This window comes from Mirounga angustirostris, unplaced genomic scaffold, assembly GCF_029215605.1.
Source record: "Mirounga angustirostris isolate CCGP_5_RB_7025 unplaced genomic scaffold, mMirAng1.0.hap1 SCAF_13, whole genome shotgun sequence".
NCBI lineage: Eukaryota > Metazoa > Chordata > Mammalia > Carnivora > Phocidae > Mirounga > Mirounga angustirostris.
The window spans coordinates 61,729,299-61,752,333 of NW_026991721.1; the positions used below are offsets into that span (position 1 = coordinate 61,729,299).

The following is a 23,035-nucleotide window of genomic DNA, read 5'->3' on the forward strand; positions in this document are numbered from 1 at the left end:
CATTTACACATTAAGAAAATGAGGCTTAGATGGTGCAGCCACTCTGGAAAACAGTATGGAGTTTCCTCAAAAAGTTGAAAATAGAGCTACCCTACGACCCAGAAATTTCACTACTGGGTACTTACCCCAAAGATACAAATATAGTGATCCGAAGGTGCACATGCACCCCAATGTTTATAGCAGCAATGTCCACAATAGCCAAACTATGGAAAGAGCCTAGATGTCCATCAACAGATGAACAGATAAGAAAGATATGGTATATATATACAATGGAATATTATGCAGCCATCAAAAAAAAAAACCCCACGAAATCTTGCTATTTGCAACGATGTGGATGGAACTAGAGGGTATTATGCTAAGTGAAATAAATCAATCAGAGAAAAACAAGTATCATATGATCTCACTAATACGAGGAATTTAAGAAACAAGACAGAGGAGCATAGGGGAAGGGAGGGAAAAAATGCAACAAGATGAAACAAGAGAGGGAGACAAATCATAAGAGACTCTTAATCTCAGGAAACAAACTGAGGGTTGCTGGAGTGGTGGGGGGTGGGAGGGATAGGGTGGCTGGGTGATGGACATTGGGGAGGGTATGTGCTATGGTGAGCGCTGTGAATTGTGTAAGACCAATGAATCACAGACCTGTACCTCTGAAATAAATAACACATGATATGTTTAAAAAAAAAAAAGAAGATAGTAGGAAGGGAAAAATGAAGGGGGGAAATCGGAGGGGAGGATGAACCATGACAGACTATGGACTCCGAGAAACAAACTGAGGGTTTTAGAGGGGAAGGGGGTGAGGGTATGGGTTAGCCCGGTGGTGGGTATTAAGAGGATACGTATTGCATGGAGCACTCACTGGGTATTATACGCAAACAATGAATCATGGAACACTACATCAAAAACTAACATAATAAAATAAAATAAAATAAAATAAAATAAAATAAAATAAAATAAAATAAAATAAAATAAAACATTATGCAGCTGCAAAAAGGAATGAGGAAGCTCTATATGTTTTAATATGGAAAGATCTCCAAGATACACTTTTTTGAGAGAGAGAGCAAGCAGCAGGGAGGTGGGATGTAGGTGGGGGCAGAGGGAGAGAGAGAGAATCTTCAGCAGGTTCCATGCTCAATGTGGAGCCCAATGGCAGGGCTTGATCTGACAACCCTCAGATCATGACCTGAGCTGAAATTGAGAGTTGGATGCTTAACTGACTGAGTCACCCAGTCACCCCTCCAAGATACACTTTTAAATGAGAAAAACAAAGTGCAGAACAGTGGATATTCTGCTATCTTCTGTGTAAAGAAAGAAGAAAAACAAGAATCTATCTGTATTTGTATTTGTTTATATATACATAAAGAATCTAGAAAGATATAAAAGAAATTAAGGAGGTGACTGGGTAGATGGAGGTAGAAAATGGAAGGGAGGTTTTCAGTGATTATCTCTTTATACATTTTAATTGTTGAGCCATCTGACTATATTGCCATAGAAGAAGAAGAGAAGAAGAACTAGAGGGGAGGTGGTTTTTATTAACATAACCACCAAAGAACTGAAAATTGAATGAAGTCTACATCCCAACCATTTTTGAAAATCATGGAAATTTTCAGTGTTTGTTCATAGTTCCCTTTCAGCCATAAAGTATAAGTGAATTTCTCCTGCTGCCGTAGAATTGTGGACACCTGATTATGGTGAATTATTGTCCTGGATCCATTTAGGCTAAAGAGGTAACAGATGACATCTTTTCAATTCTTGTGGCAACACTGCTGACTATTGCCTAAAACCTGTGGGAAGAGAATGGACAATCAACACACATGCAGGTCAGTCTTTAAAATCATTATATAAGATTACAGATATTAGAGATGCCGTTATCCTTTTAAATTAGTTCACAGAGGGGCGCCTGGGTGGCTCAGTTGGTTAAGCGACTGCCTTCGGCTCAGGTCATGATCCTGGAGTCCTGGGATCGAGTCCCATGTCGGGCTCCCTGCTCAGCAGGGAGTCTGCCTCTCTCTCTGACCCTCCCCCCTCTCATGCTCTCTATCTCATTCTCTCTCTCAAATAAATAAATAAAACCTTTAAAAAAAATTAGTTCACAGAGCCTATTAATAAGATAAAAAGTTAAGGTGTAACCTATGATTCCTTGCAATTATCTGTTTATCCATTCTGCAATTTTCTTGCAGATAACTAACAATGCCCTTTCATTTATTACTAGGTCAACACAAGCCAGTTTGTCAATTATTTCTTATTTCTAAAATATTGTTCATGTCAATGTTCAAGAAAAAAAGAAAATAAAGAGAAAAGGAAAAGGTAAAAATAAAGTTCATATATCTTACATCAAAAGCGTGAAGTGTCTGCCTTCAGCTCAGGTTATGATCCCAGGGTCCTGGGATCTAGTCCTGCATCAGGCTCCCTGCTCAGCAGGAAGCCTGCTTCTCCCTCTGCCTCCGCTTGTGCTCTCTCTCTCTCTCTCTCAAATAAATAAAGTCTTAAAAAAAAAACAAAACTGGGCAGCATATGTGATAGAAGCAGGGACTTTACAGTTATGTAAATACATTTGTAGAAAAAGTAGCCCTTGCTTCCATCTTGCTACCATGACACCAAAGGGATGATGATAAAGTTTCTACAATGAACATGTATTACTTGTATTTTTTAAAAGATTGTTTATTTATTATAGAAAGAGTTGGGGGGGGAGGGGCAGAGAAAGAGAAAGAATCTCAAGCAGACTCCCTGCTGAGTATAGAGTCTCATGCAGGGCTTGATCTCATCACGGCCCTGAGATCATGACCTGAGCTGAAACCAAAAGTTCGATGCTTAACCGACTGAGCCACCCAGGTATTACTTTTATAATTAAGAAGAGGGAAGATTTTTTTTTAATGTAAACATGTATAAGCTGAGTGTGGAGATAGCCCTGAATGTTAATGCTGATCCTGTCATTTATCTGCAAGATCTTAGAGTCTGTTTTCCCATCTGTAAACTGAGGGCAATCATACCGCTTTGCAGGGTTAAAGTTAGTTATGGATGAGACTATGTGAAGGGCTAAGTACAGGCTCTGGCACAGAGTGGGCACACAGTGAGAGAGATTCTCATCCCCCACGCACCTGGTAGAGGCAGGACCCATGGAATCCAAGCCTGGTTGGTGCCGTATTTCCTAAGTTCCTCTATCTGGGCTATTCTATGGCTGTGCCAAAGCACAGGTACTTGCCCCTGCCTGTTGGGAGAACCCTGGTTATTAATCCATACCCATGGCGTGATTGTAATTAGGAAACCCGGAATTTCTGGAGATAAACTAGCTCTGTTCAGATCCCAGAAGGGTGTTTCCCTTTTTCTGTGAATGAGGTTTCAGTGCAAGAAACTGAAATGTCTCTAGAAGTATATAATATAGAGAACTGAGAACTTACAAAAAGCTTGGAAGAGCAGAGAGAAATACATAGCCATCAAAGCCTCACTCAAAAAAATAGAAAAATCCCGAATTCACCAACTAACTTTACATCTTAAAGAACTAGAGAAAAAGCAACAAATGATGCCTAAGCCACGCATTAGAAGAGAAATAATTAAGATTAGAGCAGAGATCAATGAATTAGAAACCGGAAACACAGTAGATCAGCAATGAAACTAGAAGCTGGTTCTTCGAAAGAATTAATAAGATCGATAAACCACTGGCCAGACTTATCCAAAAGAAAAGAGAAAGGACCCAAATTAATAAAATTATGAATGAAAGGGGAGAGATCACGACTAACACCAAGGAAATAGAAACAATTATTAGAAATTATTATCAACAACTATATGCCAATAAACTGAGCAATCTGGATGAAATGGAGGCCTTCCTGGAAACCTATAGGCTGCCAAGACTGAAACAGGAAAAAATTGACAACCTGAATAGGCCAATAACCAGTAACGAGATTGAAGCAGTGATCAAAAACCTCCCAAAAAACAAGAGTCCAGGGCCTGATGGATTCCCTGGGGAATTCTACCAACCATTCAGAGAAGAAATAATACCTAATCTACTGAAGCTGTTTCAAAAAATAGAAACAGAAGGAAAACTTCCAAACTCATTCTATGAGGCCAGCATTACCTTAATCCCCAAACCAGGCAAAGACCCCATCAAAAAGGAGAATTTCAGACCAATATCCCTGATGAATATGGATTCCAAAATCCTCAACAAAATCCTAGCTAATAGGATCCAACAATACATTAAAAGGATCATCCACCATGACCAAGTGGGATTTATCCCCAGGATGCAAGGGTGGTTCAACATTCGCAAATCAATCAATGTGATAGAACACATTAATAAGAGGAGGAAGAAGAACCATATGGTCCTCTCAATTGATGCAGAAAAAGCATTTGACAAAATACAACATCCTTTCCTGATTAAAACTCTCCAGAGTATAGGGATAGAGGGAACATTCCTCAAGTTCATAAAATCCATCTATGAAAACCCCACAGCGAATATCATCCTCAATGGGGAAAAGCTGAGAGCCTTTCCCTTAAGATCAGGAACACGTCAAGGATGCCCACTCTTGCCACTATTGTTCAACATAGTACTAGAAGTCCTAGCAACAGCAATCACACAACAAAAAGAAATAAAAGGTATTCAAATTGGCAAAGAAGAAGTCAAATTCTCTTTTCGCAGACAACATGATACTTTATGAGGAAAACCCAAAAGACTCCACCCCCAAATTACTAGAACTCATACAGCAATTCAGTAATGTGGCAGGATACAAAATCAATGCACAGAAATCAGTTGCTTTCTTATACACTAACAATGCAACAATAGAAAGAGAAATTAGAGAATCGATTCCATTTACAGTAACACCAAAAACCGTAAGATACCTCAGAATAAACCTAACCAAAGAGGTAAAGGATCTATACTCTAGGAACTACAAAACACTCATGAAAGAAATTGAAGAAGACACAAAAAGATGGAAAAACATTCCATGCTCATGGATCAGAAGAATAAACATTGTTAAAATGTCTATGCTGCCCAGAGCAATCTACACCTTCACGCCATCCTGATCAAAATTCCAATGACATTTTTCAAAGTGCTGGAACAAACAATCCTAAAATTTGTATGGAACCAGAAAAGACTCTGAATCACCAAGGAAATGTTGAAAAAGAAAAAAAAAGCTGGAGGCATCATGTTGGTTGGTTTCAAGCTGTATCACAAAGCCATGATTACCAAGACAGCATGGTACTGGCACAAAAACAGACATATAGACCAATTGAACAGAATAGACAGCCCAGATATGGACCCTCAACTCTATGGTCAAATAATCTTCGACAAAGCAGGAAAAAATATGCAATGGAAAAAAGACAGTCTCTTTAATGAATGATGCTGGGAAAATTGGACAGCTATATACAGAAGAATGAAACTCAACTGTTCTCTAGCACCATACACAAAGATAAACTCAAAATGGATGAAAGACCTCAATGTGAGACAGGAATCCATCAAAATCCTAGAGGAAAACATAGGGAGTAACCTCTTCAACATCGGCCACAGCAACTTCTTTCAAGATATATCTCCAAAGGCAAGTGAAACAAAAGCGAAAATGAACTTTTGGGACTTCATCAAGATAAAAAGCTTCTGCACAGCAAAGGAAACAGTCAACAAAACAAAGAGGCAACCCACACAGTGGGAGAAGATATTTGCAAATGACACTACAGACAAAGGGCTGATAGCCAAGATCTATAAAGAACTTCTCAAACTCAACACCCAAAAAACAAATAATCAAGTCAAAAAGTGGGCAAAAGACATGAACAGACACTTCTCAAAAGAAGACATACAAATGGCTAACAGACACATGAAAAAATGTTCATCATCATTAGCCATCAGGGAAATTCAAATCAAAACCACATTGAGATACCACCTTACACCAGTTAGAATGGCAAAAAATTGACAAGGCAAGAAACAACAAATGTTGGAGAGGTTGTGAAAAAAGGGGAATCCTCTTACACTGTTGGTGGGAATGCAAGTTGGTATAGCCACTTTGGAAAACAGTGTGGAGGTTCCTCAAAAAATTAAAAATAGAGCTACCCTAATACCCAGCAATTGCACTCCTGGGTATTTACCCCAAAGACACAGATGTAGTGAAAAGAAGGGCCAGATGCACCCCAATGTTCCTAGGAGCAATGTCCGCAATAGCCAAACTGTGGAAAGAGCCAAGATGCCCTTCAACAGATGAATGGATAAAGAAGATGTGGTCCATATATACAATGCAATATTACTCCGCCATCAGAAAGGATGAATACCCAACTTTTACATCAACATGGATGGGACTGGAGATTATGCTAAGTGAAATAAGTCAAGCAGAGAAAGTCAATTATCATATGGTTTCACTTATTTGTGGAACATAAGGAATAGCATGGAGGACATTAGGAGAAGGAAGGGAAAAATGAAGGGGGGGAAATCGGAGGGGGAGACGAACCATGAGAGACTACGGACTCTGAGAAACGAACTGAGGGTTTTAGAGGGGAAGGGGGTGGGAGGATGGGTTAGCCTGGTGATGGGTATTAAGGAGGACACATATTGCATGGAGCACTGGGTGTTATACGAAAACAATGAATCATGGAATACTACATTAAAACTAATGATGTACCATATGGGACTAACATAACATAATAAAATTTAAAAAACAAATTAAATTAAATAAAAAAATACTGTGCGATCTCATTTGTATGTAGAATCTAAAAAGTTGAATACAGAGAAGCAGAGAGTAAAATGGTGGGTTACCAGAGGCAGGGAGGAGGGAGAAATGGGGGGATGGTTAAAGAGTAAAAGGTTACAGTTAAGTAGGATGAATAAGTCTAGAGGTCTAATGTACAGCATGATGATTATAGTTAATAACACTGTATTTTATACTGGAAATTTGCTAAAAGAGTAGAATTCAGGTGCTCTCACCACACACACAAAACTCACTACTTTTTAATTTCTCAAAACTCACCATTAACAGAGTAAAGGTAAACCACAGAAGGGAAGAAGATATTGCAATATCTATTAACAAACAATAGTCATATCCAGAATATATAAAGAACTATTAAAAGTCAGTAAGAAAAAGACAAATCAATTTAAAAAATGAGCAAGAAACTTGAATGAGCACTTCATCAGAAAGGATATCCAAGTAGCCAATACACATATGAAAATGTACTTGATATCATCAGTCGTCACAGGAATGCAAATTAAAACCACAATGAAATACCACTGCACTCCTACCAGAATGACTAAAAATAAAAAAACTGACAATAACAAGTACAGTGTAGGATGCAGAGAAAGGAGAGTACTCGCACCCTGCTGGTGGGAGTGAAAACTGATAGAACCACTTTGGAAAAGAGGTTTGACACATGCAGTGTGTACCAGCAGTTCCCATATATATATATGGATATATATGGATATATATATATCTCTCCAGCAGAAATACATGCACATTTTCCCCAAAAGACTCTAAAGGAACTTTTTTTTTATTCTTATGTTAATCCCCATACATTACATCATTAGTTCTAGATAAAGTGTTCCATGATTCATTGTTTGTGCATAACACCCAGTGCTCCATGCAGAATGTGCCCTCCTCAATACCCACCACCAGGCTAACCCATCCTCCCACCCCCCTCCCCTCTAGAACCCTCAGTTTGTTTTTCAGAGTCCATTGTCTCTCATGGTTCCTCTACCCCTCCGATTTCCCCCGTTTCATTCTTCCCCTCCTGCTACCTTCTTCTTCTTTTTTTTTTCTTAACATATATTGCATTATTTGTTTCAGAGGTACAGATCTGAGATTCAACAGTCTTGCACAATTCACAGCGCTCACCAGAGCACATACCCTCCCCAGTGTCTATCACCCAGTCACCCCATCCCTCCCACCCCAACCCCCACTCCAGCAACCCTCAGTTTGTTTCCTGCGATTAAGAATTCCTCATATCAGTGAGGTCATATGATACATGTTAAAGGAACTTTTTTCTTAGCACCGTTGTTCATGTAACCAAATCCAGAGAATAGCCCAAATGACCATCAACAACAGAATGGATAAATAGGGGCGCCTGGGTGGCTCAGTTGGTTAAGCGACTGCCTTCAGCTCAGGTCATGATCCCAGGGTCCTGGGATCGAGTGCCGCATCAGGCTCCCTGCTCTGCGGGGAGCCTGCTTCTCCCTCTCCCACTCCCCCTGCTTGCGTTCCCTCTCTCGCTGTGTCTCTCTCTGTCAAATAAATAAATAAAATCTTTAGAAAAAAAAAAAAGAATGGATAAATAACTTCATACTACATGGTGCATTTTTACTATTCGGCAGTTAAAATGAATGACCTTCAGCTCCATTAAAAGAAAAAGAAAAAAAGGATGACCCTCACAAAGTTAATGTTGAACAAAAGAAACCATCACAAAAGAGGATGCACTGTATGACTCCATTCATAATCAGGTCAAGAATAGGCCCATGGTTCTCAGAGAACTGTCCCAGCCCAGCAGCAGCAGCATCACCTGGTAACTTGGGAGGAGTGAGAATTCGCCACCTGAGACACACTGAATCAGAAACTCTGAGGGTGAGTCCCAGAAATCCATTTTAACAAATCTTCTAGCTGATTCTCATGTGCACTGACGTTTGAAAACCACTGGAAACGATAAAATTGATCTACGGTGTTAGAAGTTAGGATAGTGATTGTTTGAGGGTGTGGGGGCCAGGGCGTGCGAGGGTTGCAGAATGGTAGTTATTAGATTCCATTTCCTTGGCCTGGGTGGGAGTCACGCAAGTGTTTCTAGTTTCAGTGGTGATAATTTGCTGATCTGAATGCATGCTTGTGATTTCTGCATTGTGTTGTTTGTGTGTTATGTTTCATTTTAAGAACCTACTAGAAAAGAGCTACATGATAAAACTGAAGAAATCTTCCCAAAAACAAAGACAAAAAGATGGAAAAATGAGTGAGTGGTAAGATGAGGGACAGAGCATTCAGTATCTCAACAACAGACATTCCAGAAAGAGAAAACAGAAAGAGAAGGGGAGGAAAACATCTATGGAATAATTTAAGAAAATTCCCTGGAAATGAAGCCCATGAATTTCCAAATTAATTGAAAGGGCCTATTAAGGGCCTACAATGGATGAAAATACACACACTTAGGCAAATTTCATCATCAGAAACAAAAAAAGATCCCACAAGCTTCCAGAAAGAAAACACAGGTCTCATACAAAGGGTCAGACATCAGAGTGGCTTTGGACTTCTCTGTAGTGACACTGGAAAATAGAAGGCATGAGACAATGCATTTAAAATTAAGAAAAACTATTTCCAAGCTAGAAGTCTATATTTTTCCAAACTAGGAATCTGTAAGAACAGAATAACAACATTTTCATATATGTAAGAGCTCAAAAAATGTACAGCCCATTACTTCCTAGGGATGTTACTGGAAAATATGTTCCTCTAAAATAAGGGAATAAAGAAAAAGGAAGGCATGGGACCCAGGAAAACAGGATATTCAATACAGGAAAGTATAGTAACCACAACCTCTACACAGTGGGATGTCCTGCAGCCAGGTTGATGGTAAGAGGAGACCCCAGGATGACAGTGGGCCCCAGGTAGCCACGAGTCCAGCCTGAAGCAGGCCCAAGGATCCAGGAGAGACTTAAGAGGATAGGAATGCATTAAATGTCTGGTACAACTAATGCATTAAGAGGAGATTTTTGACAACCAGCCAAGGGTTCAGGGTTAAGTTAGTGATTAACTCAAGGAAACTCAACAAAGAAACTCCAAAGGGGCCATTCTGAAGGGCCACTCTAGCTCCAGAGCTCCCATGGCATCAGTCAAGACTGTGCTCATGCCTACATAGCAGCCTGGCTTCTCTCTCTCCCAAATCTCCACTCCTGTTTTCCTCCCCTCTATACACAGGTGCTGATCCTAAGGGTACTCCCTAATAAATATCCTATACACTAAGCTCCATCTCAGAGTTTGCTTTCTGGACACCCCAACTTGCAATACAAGACAACTCCAGAGAAAAGAAAATTTGGGAAGGGAAGGACAATCCATCATATTTGACTACACCATGCAGCTATTAATAGCATTTACAAAGAACTCAAACCTTCACTCTTTGAAGATGACATGATACTCTATGTAGAAAACCCGAAAGACTCAACCAAAAAATTGCTAGAACTGATACATGAACTCGGCAAAGTCACAGGATATAAAAACAACATACAGAAACTGGAATTTCTATAAACCAATTATGAAGCAGCAGAAAGAGAAATCAAGGAATTGATCCCATTTACAACTGTACCAAAAACTTTAAGATACCTAGGAATAAACCTAACCAAAGAGGTAAAAGATCTGTATGCTGAAAACTATAAAACACTTATGAAAGAAATTGAAGAAGACACAAAGAAATGGAAAAACGTTCCGTGATCATGGATTGGAAGAAAAATATTGATAAAATGTCTATGCTAACTGAGGAATCTATATGATCAATGCAACTGTGATCAAAATAACACCACCATTTTTCATAGAACTAGAACAAACAATCCTAAAATTTGTATGGAACCAGAAAAGACCCCAAATAGCCCAAGTAACACTTTAAAAGAAAACCAAAGTTGGAGGCATCACAGTCCCAGACTTCAAGATATATTATAAAGCTGTAATCATTAAGATAGTATGGTACTGGCACAAAAATAGACACAGAGATCAATGGAACAGAACAGAAAACCCAGAAATGGACCCTCAACACTATGGTCAACTACTCTTCGGCAAAGCAGGAAAGAAGGTCCAATGGAAAAAAGACAGTCTCTTCAACAAATGGTGTTGGGAAAACTGGACAGCAACATGCAGAAGAATGAAACTGGACCATTTTCTTACACCATACACAAAAATGGACTCAAAATGGATCAAAGACCTAATTTTGAGACAGGAAAGCATCAAAATCCTAGAAGAGAAAACAGGCCGCAACCTTTATGACCTTGGCCACGGCAACTTCTTACTGAACATGTCACCATAGGCAAAGGAAACAAAAGCAAAAATGGAACTATTGGGACTTCATCAAGATAAAAAAGCTTCTGCACAGCAAAGGAAACAATCAACAAAACTAAAAGGCAACCTATGGAATGGGAGAAAATATTTGCAAATGACATCAGATAAAGGACTAGTATCAAAAATCCATAAAGAACTTCCCAAACTCAAAGTCAAAAACCAAATAATCGTTAAGAAATGGGCAGAAGACATGGACAGTTCTCCAAAGAAGACATACAAATGACTAACAGACACATGAAAAAATGCTCAACATCACTCAGCATTTGACCACCTCCCACCAGTCAGAATGGCTAAAAGTAACAACTCAGGAAACAACAGAGTTGTTGGTAAGGATGCAGAGAAAGGGAAATCCTCTTATACTGTTGGTGGGAATGCAAACTGGTGCAGCCACTGTGGAAAACAGTATGAAGGTTCTTCAACATGTTAAAGATAGAACTACCCTACAACCCAGCAATAGCACTATTGGGTATTTATCCAAAGGATACAAAAATGCTAATTCAAAGGGGCACACACACACCCCAATGTTTGTAACAGCACTATCCACAATAGCCAATTTATGGAAAGAGCCCAGATATCCGTCAACTGATGAATGGATAAAGAAGATGTGGTGTATATATACACAATGGAATACTACTCAGCCATCAAAAAGAATGAAATCTTGCCATTTGCAACAATGTGGATGGAACTGGAGTGTATTATGCTAAGTGAAATAAATCAGTCAGAGGAAGATAAATATGATTTTACTCATTTGTGGAATTTAAGAAACAAAACAGATGAACATAGGGAAAGGGAAGGAAGAATAAAATAAGATAAAAGCAGAGGGAGGCAAACTATAAGTGACTCTTTTAACTATAGAGAACAAACTGAGGGTTGCTGGAGGTAGGTGGGGGGATGGGCAAATGGGTGATGGGCATTAAGGAGGGCACTTGTGATGAGCACTGGGTGTTATATGTAAGTGATGAATCACTAAAATCTACTCCTGAAACCAATACTACACTATATGTTAACTCAAATTTAAATTAAAAAAAAATAACATTTACATAACCATAATAACAACAATTCTATATATTGATTTAACTAAAACTATATCATTTTTTTAAAGATTTTATTTATTTATTTGACAGAGACACAGCGAGAGAGGGAACACAAGCAGAGGGGGTGAGAGAGAGAAGCAGGCTTCCCGCCGAGCAGGGAGCCTGATGAGGGGCTCAATCCCAGGACCCTGGGATCATGACCTGAGCCAAAGGCAGACGCTTAACAACTGAGCCACCCAGGCGCCCCAAACTACCATATCATTTTATCAAGAGGATAGGAGAATGGGGAGATGTGTATGTGTCCGGAGAATAGGAGGAAAGAGAGAAATCCTCAATTTCTGTAGCAAGAAATCATAGCAACATATCAAGAAATAACATCTAAGATGAAGGGTGCCTGGGTGGCTCAGTCAGGTGAGTGTCCAACTCTTGATCTCAGCTCAGGTCTTGATCTCAGGGTCATGAGTTCAAGCCCACGCCCAGCGTGGAGCCCACTTAAAAAGAAAATACCTAAGATGAAAAATCAGCAAGTAGCAATTGTAGGCAGTTATTTAGGGCCACGGGGTAAATACCAAAATAATTAGCTAAAAAGGAGATGAAAGTGGTTACATTTGCTCCCAGGCAAAGAGGAAGAGTAGGTAAGGGACTGACTGCTATTTTTCATAGCAAATTTTACAGAATTAGTTGGCTCTTCAAACTATGAACATGTCTAACTATTATAAAAAACAGCTAAAATTGTGGACGAAAAGGAACCTTGTGTACCGTTGTTGGGAACGCAAGCTGTGCAGCCACTGTGGAAAACAGTATGGAGGCGCCTCAAAAACTTAAAAACACAATTACCATATGATCCATAATTCTACTACTGGGTATTTACCCAAAGAAAATGAAAACACTAATTTAAAAGATGTATGTATCCCTATGATTATTATAGCTTTATTTACTATAACCAAGATATGGAAGTAAACCAAGTGTCCATCCATAGATGAATGGATAAAGAAGTGGTGTACATATACAATGGAGTATGACTCAGTCATAAAAAGAATGAAATCTTGCCATTTGTAACCACATAGACAGATCTAGAGGATATCATGCTAAGTGAAATCAGTCAGTCAGAGAAAGACAAGTACTGTATGATTTCACGCATATGTAGAATTTAAGAAACAAAGAAAAAAGGGGAAAAAAAAAAAAAACCAGACTCTTAAATCTATAGAGAACAAACTGGTGGATGCCAGAGGTGGGTAGGGAGTGAAATAAAGGGGATTAAGAGTATACTTACCGTGATGAACACTGAATAATGTACAGAAATGTTCAATTATTATATTGTACACCTGAAAATAATATAACACTGTATGTTAATTATGCTTGAATTTTAAAAATGTTTTAAATAAAACAAATAGATGCAAAAAAAAACCCCACAAAACCCACACGTAGCTAAAGTCAAAATATTCAGACTTGGCTGTGTGATCAGGTTTGGTATCTCCATACAGATACTACATAGTCCCTAGAAATGATGCCAAGATTAATATTTATTGAAACGGAAGGATGTTAAATGGTAAAAGCAGACTTCAAAATGACATGCATAGATATCTGCCATCTTTGTATCCCTACGTCTTCTGGCCTCACAGGATCACCCTTTAACATTTAAATAAAAATGGCTGAAATCTTCATCCTATATACTGAGGAAAAGTATACAGCAAATATACTAACATGTAAACAAGTATATATAAGCAAATTCCAATGCCCTCCCCCAACATTGATGCAAATGTCCAGGTGCCTAGTTCTCATGTTTACTACGATTTCCTCTTCCTGCCACTCTGTTTCCCTGGCATCCCGCTTTCTGCAGCTGTCCCTTCTCTGTCCCTAATAAACACAAATATGGAACACTGTCCCTTTTCCTTGATTTCCCCAAAAACTATCTTAGCGTGAGGCACTGCCAAGGGGGCTAGAGTTCTACACCGCACACGAGACCACTTAAAATCAGCAGGAGGATCCCTGTTCCTACATGTTCTGGCTGACCCTGCTTCTGGGGGATTCTCACTGGACATTCTTCTCCCATCCCTGTCTTTCACCAAGTGGCTGGGCCCCTTTCTAGGTCCTCACCTGCTACGAAATGACCAAATCCTTCAAGTCCTTTGTTCCCTCATACAGAGGATGAGGCCTCCCTCAAGAAACCTGCTTTTCCCAGCGGAAAAATCTTGACCTTTCATATGCAAAAGATGATCAAGAACCCTTTTAAGAGTCATTTCCTCCAAACTGAACAAGCAACGAGAGACAGTTTTTCTGTTTGTCTTCCCACTACATGTGTAATAATGACCATCTATTATTGTTTTGTAATTAAATTATTTTCAGGAAGAGAGACACCATGGAAGTCAGGAGTTCAGCCCATGAATAAGTGTAAATGTTGAGTGCCTTGCCTGCAGCAACTACCCACAAGTTCCTGCTCCATGTCAGGCTGAGGAGATGCTCCTTAAGGCAGTGTGGGATGTGAAGGCCAAGGCAGGTCCAGAGTTCCACAGAACTGCTGAGCCCAGTGTGGGCAGGTCAGCAACAGAACTCCAAGGAGACTTGTGGCCAGTGCAAACAAGCTGAGACCTTGCCCCAGGGGACCACGATGCCTTCCCCTTTCCTCTCGATCGGCATCATCTGCCCAGGCCTGGCTCAGGGGTTGACCCAGCCCCTGGAAGCCTTCCCTGAAAGTCCTCTCAATTCTGCTACTTATCAGCTGTGGGCAAGTTAGTTCACCTCCCCCGTGCCCCAGTTTCCTCATCTGTGAAATGGGGGGTAATAATATTTGTAAGAATCAAATGAGTAAAATTTATAAAGTAGTTGGCACGATGCTTGTTTCAGAGTTAGTACTCCGTAATGCTTGTGATCATCACATCATCATTATTGTTATTGTCACTATGTCCATGGACTCTATCCTTGACCACGACATCATATGGTCATATGTGGGAGTCTGTCCAGGGGAGGGCCTGATATGATTTATCTCTGATCTCATCACAGACAGCACAGCTGCCAGCATGGAACTTGTGCTCGATGCCTACTTGAGTAAAACTTTGCAGACATGCTGGGGGCGGGGGGTGGGGGGGAGCGGGCGCCTGGGTGGTGCAATCGGTTAAGAGTCCAACTCTTGGTTTCAGCTCAGGTCATGATCTCAGGGTCCTGGGATCGAGCCCCACATTGGGCTCCACACTCAGCATGAAGTCTGCTTGAGATTCTCTCTCCCTCTTCCTCTGCCCCTCCCATTTGTGCTCTCTCTAAAATAAAATTTAAAAAACTTTGCAGAGACGAAACAGGCCAGCTAAGAAACTATACATTCCCTGCCCTGAAACCCAATTTGAGTTAATTTTTGTGTGTGATGCAAAGTAGGGGTCCAACGTTATTCCTCTGCATGTTGATACCCAGTTGTTCCATCACCATTTGTTGAAAAAGACTATTCTTTCCCCCATTGGATTATCTTGGCACTCTTGTCAAAAATCAGTTGACTGAAATGTGAGGATTTATTTCTGGACTCAATTCTATTCCACTGATCTGTATGTCTGTCCTTACGTCAGTACCACACTGTCTTGATTACTGTAGCTCTGTGTAAGTCTTGAAATTGGGAAGTGTGAGTTCTCCAACTTTGTTCTTTTTCAAGCTCGTTTTGGCTATTCTGGATCCCTTGAATTTCCATATCAATTTTAGAATCAGCTTATCAATTTCTACAAAGTCAGATGGAGTAGTGATAGAAATTACAGTGAACTGAAGGTCAATCTAGGGAGTACTGCCATCTTACCAATATTAAGTCTTCTGATCCATGCACATGGATGTCATTCTATTTATTTAAGTCTCCATTAATTTCCTTCGGTGATGTTTGGTAGTTTTCAGAGGATGTGCTTTACACTTCTTTTGTTGAAGATTCCTAAGTATTTTATTCTTTTTTATATTATTGTAAATAAAATTGTTTTCTTAATTATCAGTTTGTTTATTGCTCCTTTATGGAAATACAATTTATTTTTGTATATTGATCCTGTATACTGAAGCCTTAGTAAGTTCATTTATTAGTTCTAATAGTTTTTAATAGACTCCTTAGGATTTTCTAAATACAAGATCATGTCATCTGCAGATAGTTTTACTTCTTCCTTTTCAATCTGGATACATTTTATTTAGTCTTCTTGACTAATTGCTACTGACTTATTTTTGAAAATCATTTATTTGCTAGGTCCTTCAATCTTCAGTACACATCAGTAACGTGAAGCTAGTGTGCTCATTTTACATATGAGAACTGAGAACAGGAAGGTACCCTACTTGAGTTTGTGGGACCCACAGTAGTCTAAGACTGAAACCTAGCTGCTTCAGCTCCCCAGATTAAAGCCTGCATTGGGGATTTAGCAACCTTATTCTAAATAAAGAACTACCCAAGAGAATCACCTTTGTGAATTCAGTAAATTGAAATATGTTGCAAAAAAAAAAAACACCAAGCACCAATTATAATTCAACATTATGATTACTTTTTGCTACAAAGTTGTATAAATCCATGTTGTCTCATCATGCTATAGCAGTATGCCTAGCAAACTGCACAACAGGTGTGCTACCTTGGTGGGCTGAGGTCACCCAATTCCACCTCTCACCAGAGTTTCCTCCAGTCCCCCAAACTGAAATAAAGAGGCACAAACCTAAGAGCAGGAAGCTTTTACAAAGTCTTACAGGATCTTGGTTAAATGTTTCTTTATTAGAAGGCCTGTCCCTAATGTGTTCAATGTTTTTGGTTCTCAGTTGAAACATCAGTGGGAACAGCAACATTTTGGAAAGTGCAACATAAAGATTGGAAGAGTTGTCTGGCCCATGACTGCCCACAGAGGTAGGGAAGGTATTATCTGGCCCCAAAGCCAGAACTTACTAAAGATGGAGCAGGAGATCAGGAACCGAGAGTTGAACCAAGATGAAAGAAAAGTAACACAGTTTGGTCCAGGGATGCTCTTGGCCCAGCTCTGGGGTCAGCAATCAAGCAATTGAAACTAGGCTCTCAGCAATTAATCCTGCAGTTCCACGGTTGCTGCAAGTCCAGCCTGTGCAGCTCAAGTTAAAAGGTCAGACCCTATAACAAGCCTCTTTCGGAAATCGAGATCACTGCAACCCCAGTCTGCGGACCAAAGCAGAAATGTTCAGGGCCCGCCTCACCCCGGAAGAAACAACAGGGTGAGGGAAAGGCAGGAAGGAACCTCAAGTTCCAAGGATTCTCATGTGCTCAGCCAGCCCCACCTCCCTCAGAATCAGTATGAGTAAAGGAAGTTCAAAACAGCTAGAGGGTGTCCCACAGGTGAGTGAGCCCCTAAGCACAGATATATACACCATCCCACATTTTAACTTGGCTATAAGCACAAGTCTGCATACTGAACTTTAGTGTAGACTATGCAACCCTAAGGCCTAGGAGATACCCTTGACAACTCTTTTTTCTCAGCTCATACCCAATCCATCACCAGGTCCTGTCAGTCTTGCCTCTGAAGCAACTCTAGAACCTAGAACCCCTTCCCTTTAACTCCACCACTCCTAGTCCAAGCTGCTCTCATCTCCCCTTTGGCCACTAGTTGGGATGCTCACATCCCTTCCTCAAAGTTAAAATCTGAACATGTCACCTCCACCCACCTTCAGGAAACCCTTGCATGAATTCTCAGGGCTCTAATAGTAAAGATAAAACTCCCTCAGGTGATTTCCATGGCCCTGCACAGCTGGCCTCCTGCTCTTGCTTGGCTTCATCCCCACCACACGCCCCACCATCCTCTGCTCCAGCTGTGCAAACCAGCCTTTGGGTTTGCGTACTCTCTGCTCCTTCCCAGCACAGACACTTGGCATAATGTTGCTCCCTCTACATAAACACTCTTCCCTTCCTCCTCATCTGCCCAGTCAACTTCAACCTTCAACCTCAGGGAAGTCCTCCTGACCTCACTGACTAAGCCAAATCCCCAAGGTTCTCATAGCACTGGGTGTCTTCACAGAACTTATCACAGTTGCAACTGAACATTTGAGTGATTTTTAAAAAATCAGTATCTATCTCTTCATTAGACTGCAAACTCCATAAAGGCAAGAACCATATATATTTTTTAAGTATTTTTAAAAATATTTTACTTATTTATTTTGAGAGAGAGGGCGTGAGCTGGGGGAGAGGCAGGAGAGGGAGAGAAAGAGAATCCCAAGCAGACTCCATGCTGAGCACAGAGCCCAACGTGAGGCTCCATTTCACAACTGTGAACTGAATGGAAATCAAGAGTTGGTCATCCAACCAACTGAGCCACCCAGGCACCCCTAAATCTTTTTAATATGAAAAATTAGAGATGCCTGGGTGGCTCAGACGGTTAAGCGTCTGCCTTCGGCTCAGGTCATGATCCCTGCAATTGAGTCCCACATCCAGCTCCCTGCTCAGCAAGGAGCCTGCTTCTCTCTCTGCCTGCCACTCCCCCTGCTTCTGCTGTCTCTCTCTCTGACAAATAAATAAATAAATAAAATCTTTAAAAAAAAGGAAAAATTAATGAGCTTCCATGTACCTCATCCAGCTCCAATCATTAAAAAGGATCACAAAGCAGGCCCCTGGGATTCTGGAGCAAAACCACGCCATGTGCAACAGAGATTTATATACCTTTTGAGAAAAAGCTCCTGGCACATGACTGGGCCCTGGTTTAGATGAAATTGCTTGAGCATGAGCACTAAGGGACAATACATCAAGACCTTCCCATTATGAACTGCGTTCTGCCGAACCATAAAGTCAGGTGCAGGCATCGGTAGTTCACTGTGAAATGGAAACGGTGACCAAGCTTGGTTTGTTGATGGGTCAGCCTGGTATGTGGGTGGAAGACAGAAATGGACAGCGGCTGCAGGACAGTCACATTCAGGGACTGCCTTGAAAGACAGTGGGAAGCAAAGGGAAATCTTCCCTCCGATGAGCAGAGCTGCAAATGGTTATGGAAGGAGAGCTATGTACAGGACACTACATTCCTGAGCAGTGGCCAGTGATCCAGCTGGCTAGTCAGGGGACTGGAAGAAAAAGGTCTGGAAGATTGGAGACAAGGTCTGGGGTATAGGCATGTGGCTGGACTTTTGGGAGTAGGCACAAAGTATGAAGATTTTTGTATCACACATTAGTACACACCAGAGAGCATCCCCCACGGAAAGGAATTAAAAACTAAGTCGATTAAGGAGCGCCTGGGTGACTCAGTCGTTAAGCGTTTGCCTTCAACTCAGGTCGTGATCCCAGGGTCCTGGGATCGAGCCCCGTATCGGGCTCCCTGCTCAGCGGGAGGCCTGCTTCTCCCTCTCCTGCTCCCCCTGCTTGTGTTCCCTCTCTCGCTGTGTCTCTGTCAAACAAATAAATAAAATCTTTAAAAAAAATAAAATATAAGAGGGGCGCCTGGGTGGCTCAGTCGTTAAGCGTCTGCCTTGGGCTCAGGTCATGATTCCAGGGTGCTGGGATCGAGCCCCACATCAGGCTCCTTGCTCAGCGGGAAGCCTGCTTCTCCCTCTCCCGCTCCCCCTGCTTGTGTTCCCTCTCTCGCTGTGTCTCTCTCTGTCAAACAAATAAATAAAATCTTTAAAAAAAAAAAAAAGAAAACTAAGTCGATTTAATGACTCAGCCACTTTGTCACTCGCACAATAGGCATATGAATGGAGTTGGTCACAGTGGTAGAGATGGAGGCTAAACAGGCCCAACAGCACAGACCCCCACATACCAAAACCCATCTAGCCACTGCTGCCTCGGAATGTCCAATCTGCCAGCAAGAGACCAATGCTCAGCCCAGATACAGCACTGTTCCTTGAGGAGCCCAACCAGCCACTTGGTGGCAAATCAACTCCATCAGGCCCCTTCCATCCTGGCTGGACCAGCAGTTCATCCTCACAGGGATAGAGATCTATTCTGGGAATAGGTTTGCTTTTTCTTCCCACAGAACCTCAACCAGCACCAATATCCAGACGTTCGGAGAGTACCTAATCCTCCGCTATGGAATTCCATCCAGCATAGCATCCGACCAGCATACCCACTTCACAGTGAAGTTAGGGAGTGAGTCCATAACACCAAGTCATCTACACTTATACTGGTCATATATGCGCTACACCGTCCAGAAGCTACCCACCTCAAAGAGCACTGGAATGGCCCACTGACGGCACAACTGAACCAGTGGCTTCAATCGTCTGAGGCAGGAATCTCTAAGAGCTGGGTGCCATCCTTCAGGATCTAGGATTTGCATTACATCAGGGACTTTTATGTGGGGCTACGTCCCTAAGGAAGAACACATGGGTCTAGGAACCAAGAGGCAGAAGGAGGAGTGGCCACCCTTATCATTACTTCCAAGCACCCACCGAGGGACACTATGCCTTGCAAAGCTGCAACTCTAAGTGCTAGTTCCCAGGGCTACATTCTGTAGGTCCTAGTGCACTGAACCACAAGCAGCACCTACCACCCGTATTCTGGACTTCTTATGTCTGAGGACCAGCAGACAAGAGTCACTCTTGGCAGAGACAGTGGAGCCTGAACAACAGGAGGAGGCGGGAATGGGTAAAACATATGCAGAACCCAGGGATTCTTATACAAATAGCTGATTCCAAGCCTGAGACAGAAAACGTAAAAGATGAGCCTGGGACATCTTGAAATTCCACAAAGCAACGACCAAGTTCATGTTAAACAACTCGGGAAGCAATTTGAAGAGGCTTCCAACTGCCAAGATGGGACAATAAACATAATAACTGCAATGGAATGAAACTCATCAAATACACGTTAAGTCCATGAGTTCATTACAATGTCTTTAAAAGATAGCCACCTTCTGGGCGCCTGGGTGGCTCAGTTGGTTAAGCGACTGCCTTCGGCTCAGGTCATGATCCTGGAGTCCCTGGATCGAGTCCCGCATCGGGCTCCCTGCTCGGCAGGGAGCCTGCTTCTGCCTCTGACCCTCCCCCCTCTCATGTGCTCTCTCTCTCATTCTCTCTGTCTCAAATAAATAAAATCTTTAAAAAAAAATGTATTAAAAGATAGCCACCTTCTGAGGATAACCGGGAACTAGTCAGTACATTATCTTAAAAGTTAACAAAAGTAAAGAATTAAGCACTTACCCTGCCTTTCCTATAAACTCTACTGAGAAATCAAATACACGAAGGGCAGCATCTCCTTATAAAATTATTCCACCTAATAAATGAAACAAAAGGATAGATTAGAATATCCCCATGTTGCAACCCACCCCCCCCGCCCCCGTGAACTACTTACAGGATGATAGCTGCTAACACCAAAAAAAGTGAACACCAGACATGATGTGCTTCCTGATAAATGAGTACACCACAACCTAGAGTCTCCTCAAAGGGATCAATCTGGAGGCAAATCAGGTCCCTGGATTTTTTGCTGTTTTACAGGGAATACAGTTGCTGATTTACAGGGAATGCAATAAAGGAGCACACTGAACTGCACCACCAGCATGAAATTAGCAAAACCCAGGCTGTGGGAAACTACAGATGATACAGCCCAGGTTCTTCAAGAGACAAACTGTAAGGAAAAGAAAGGAGTAGAGGGAGCCCTTTAGAAGAAAAGAGACTTAATAGATGTACCAAGTTAAAAAGGAAACCAATTTGATTTCTATAGTGTGTAGGGATGTACACTTGGGTGATAAAACAATAAAGAAACTCAAGGAAGTGGTTAATATAAAGGTCACAAAGTTGGAAGGAAGGAGGTGGTTGCTCACTCTGTAATAATTCACTGAGTTCAGTTGCATGTTTGTTTATTTATCAGTCCCTGAAATTTCAGAGTCTGAGAAGCCCTGAATTAGAGCAGGTGCAAAAGCCAAAGCAAGCAGCACTTGAACTGAATGCACTTGATCTACCCAGGGCTGCTGGAGAGGCAGTTGACTCAAGCGTCCTTGAAATACTGAGCTACTAAACACGCCTGTTCTCCTAAATCACACATCCTTCCAAAAAGGATTTGCAGATTATAAAACAAAACACAGTAGAAAGTGAGGCATTCACAGCAGAATCAGCTGTGAGAAGGAGCAGAGAGATAGATGGTCCCAAGAGAGCCTCGATTTCTAAAACATGACTGACACTCACCTTCTCAGCAACGTCTCCTGGAAAGGGTGTTGCTCCTGCACTCTTTCAGCTGACTGAGGCTGCCAGCATCCTCCACTAAAGCACATAACTAAGCACATAACACCCACCACACAGAGCCATGACCGACTGGTCAGTTGTACAAGTTGTGTAGGTACAAGACCACATACAGAAAGGGTCATTTAACTCTAACTGCCATGAGCACTGGCTCCAGTAAGCAGCACTAAAAGCTGGAAGAAGATAAAGGAGAAGCAGTGCTAGGTTACCTAAAAGAGACTCCTCCCCTTATTCCCTGAGACTTAAGGCCCCGCCATGGGGTGAGTCAGTTGTGTGTAGTCTGCGATTTTCAGGCCACACACTGCATTCGAGACACACCGTTGCCATGCCTCAGCCGGGCAGTTGTGCTCTGACCACAGGTTTCCATGGCTCACATCCCAGGAGGGCCCAAAGCAGCAGGACTCGTCTTCACAGGTGGAAGTGTGCACTAAGAATGCCACACCGAGGTGACACGGCTCTGGTGACATGGTGCCGGCAGCATGTGGTCTTTCCTTCAGTCCACAGCTACCGAGCACCGGCAAAGTTCATGCCAAGGAGCCCACAAATCTGCTCCCCTCCCCGTCTCAGACGTGACTCTGGCACTAGACTTCCCTGAGCGTCACAATCTGGCTGGCTCCTTCACATCTGCACGCCTTTGCTCACGTTGTTCTCGCTACCTGCAACATCCACTCCCTCTGACAATCCCCGACCGCCCTAAGCACAGCTCGTTATGGTCACTACCTTCCCTGGTGTCATACTCCCCCACAGCAGCACTTGCCTCTGAGTTCCTTGAGGACCAGGGGTCTGGGTCTCAGTCAGGAGCCAGGGCTTGATACAACAGGGCAGTAACAACAACCAGGATTCGTCTAGCACTTACTGCACACCTGACCCTGTTCCACACGTCACATGTAGTCAGGTAGCAGTCACAACCAC

At 41.8% G+C, this 23,035-nt stretch overlaps 1 long non-coding RNA gene across 1 annotated transcript; it reads right to left on the reverse strand.

Moving 5' to 3' along the window:
• Positions 1 to 907: 907 nt before the first annotated feature.
• Positions 908 to 21,163, reverse strand: LOC135362385 (uncharacterized). The gene is made up of 3 exons (XR_010407006.1): positions 21,089 to 21,163; positions 13,290 to 13,341; positions 908 to 1,784 (listed from the first exon to the last, which is right to left on the reverse strand). It is a non-coding gene; the product is annotated as an uncharacterized LOC135362385 (long non-coding RNA).
• Between the last annotated feature and the right edge of the window lie 1,872 nt (positions 21,164 to 23,035).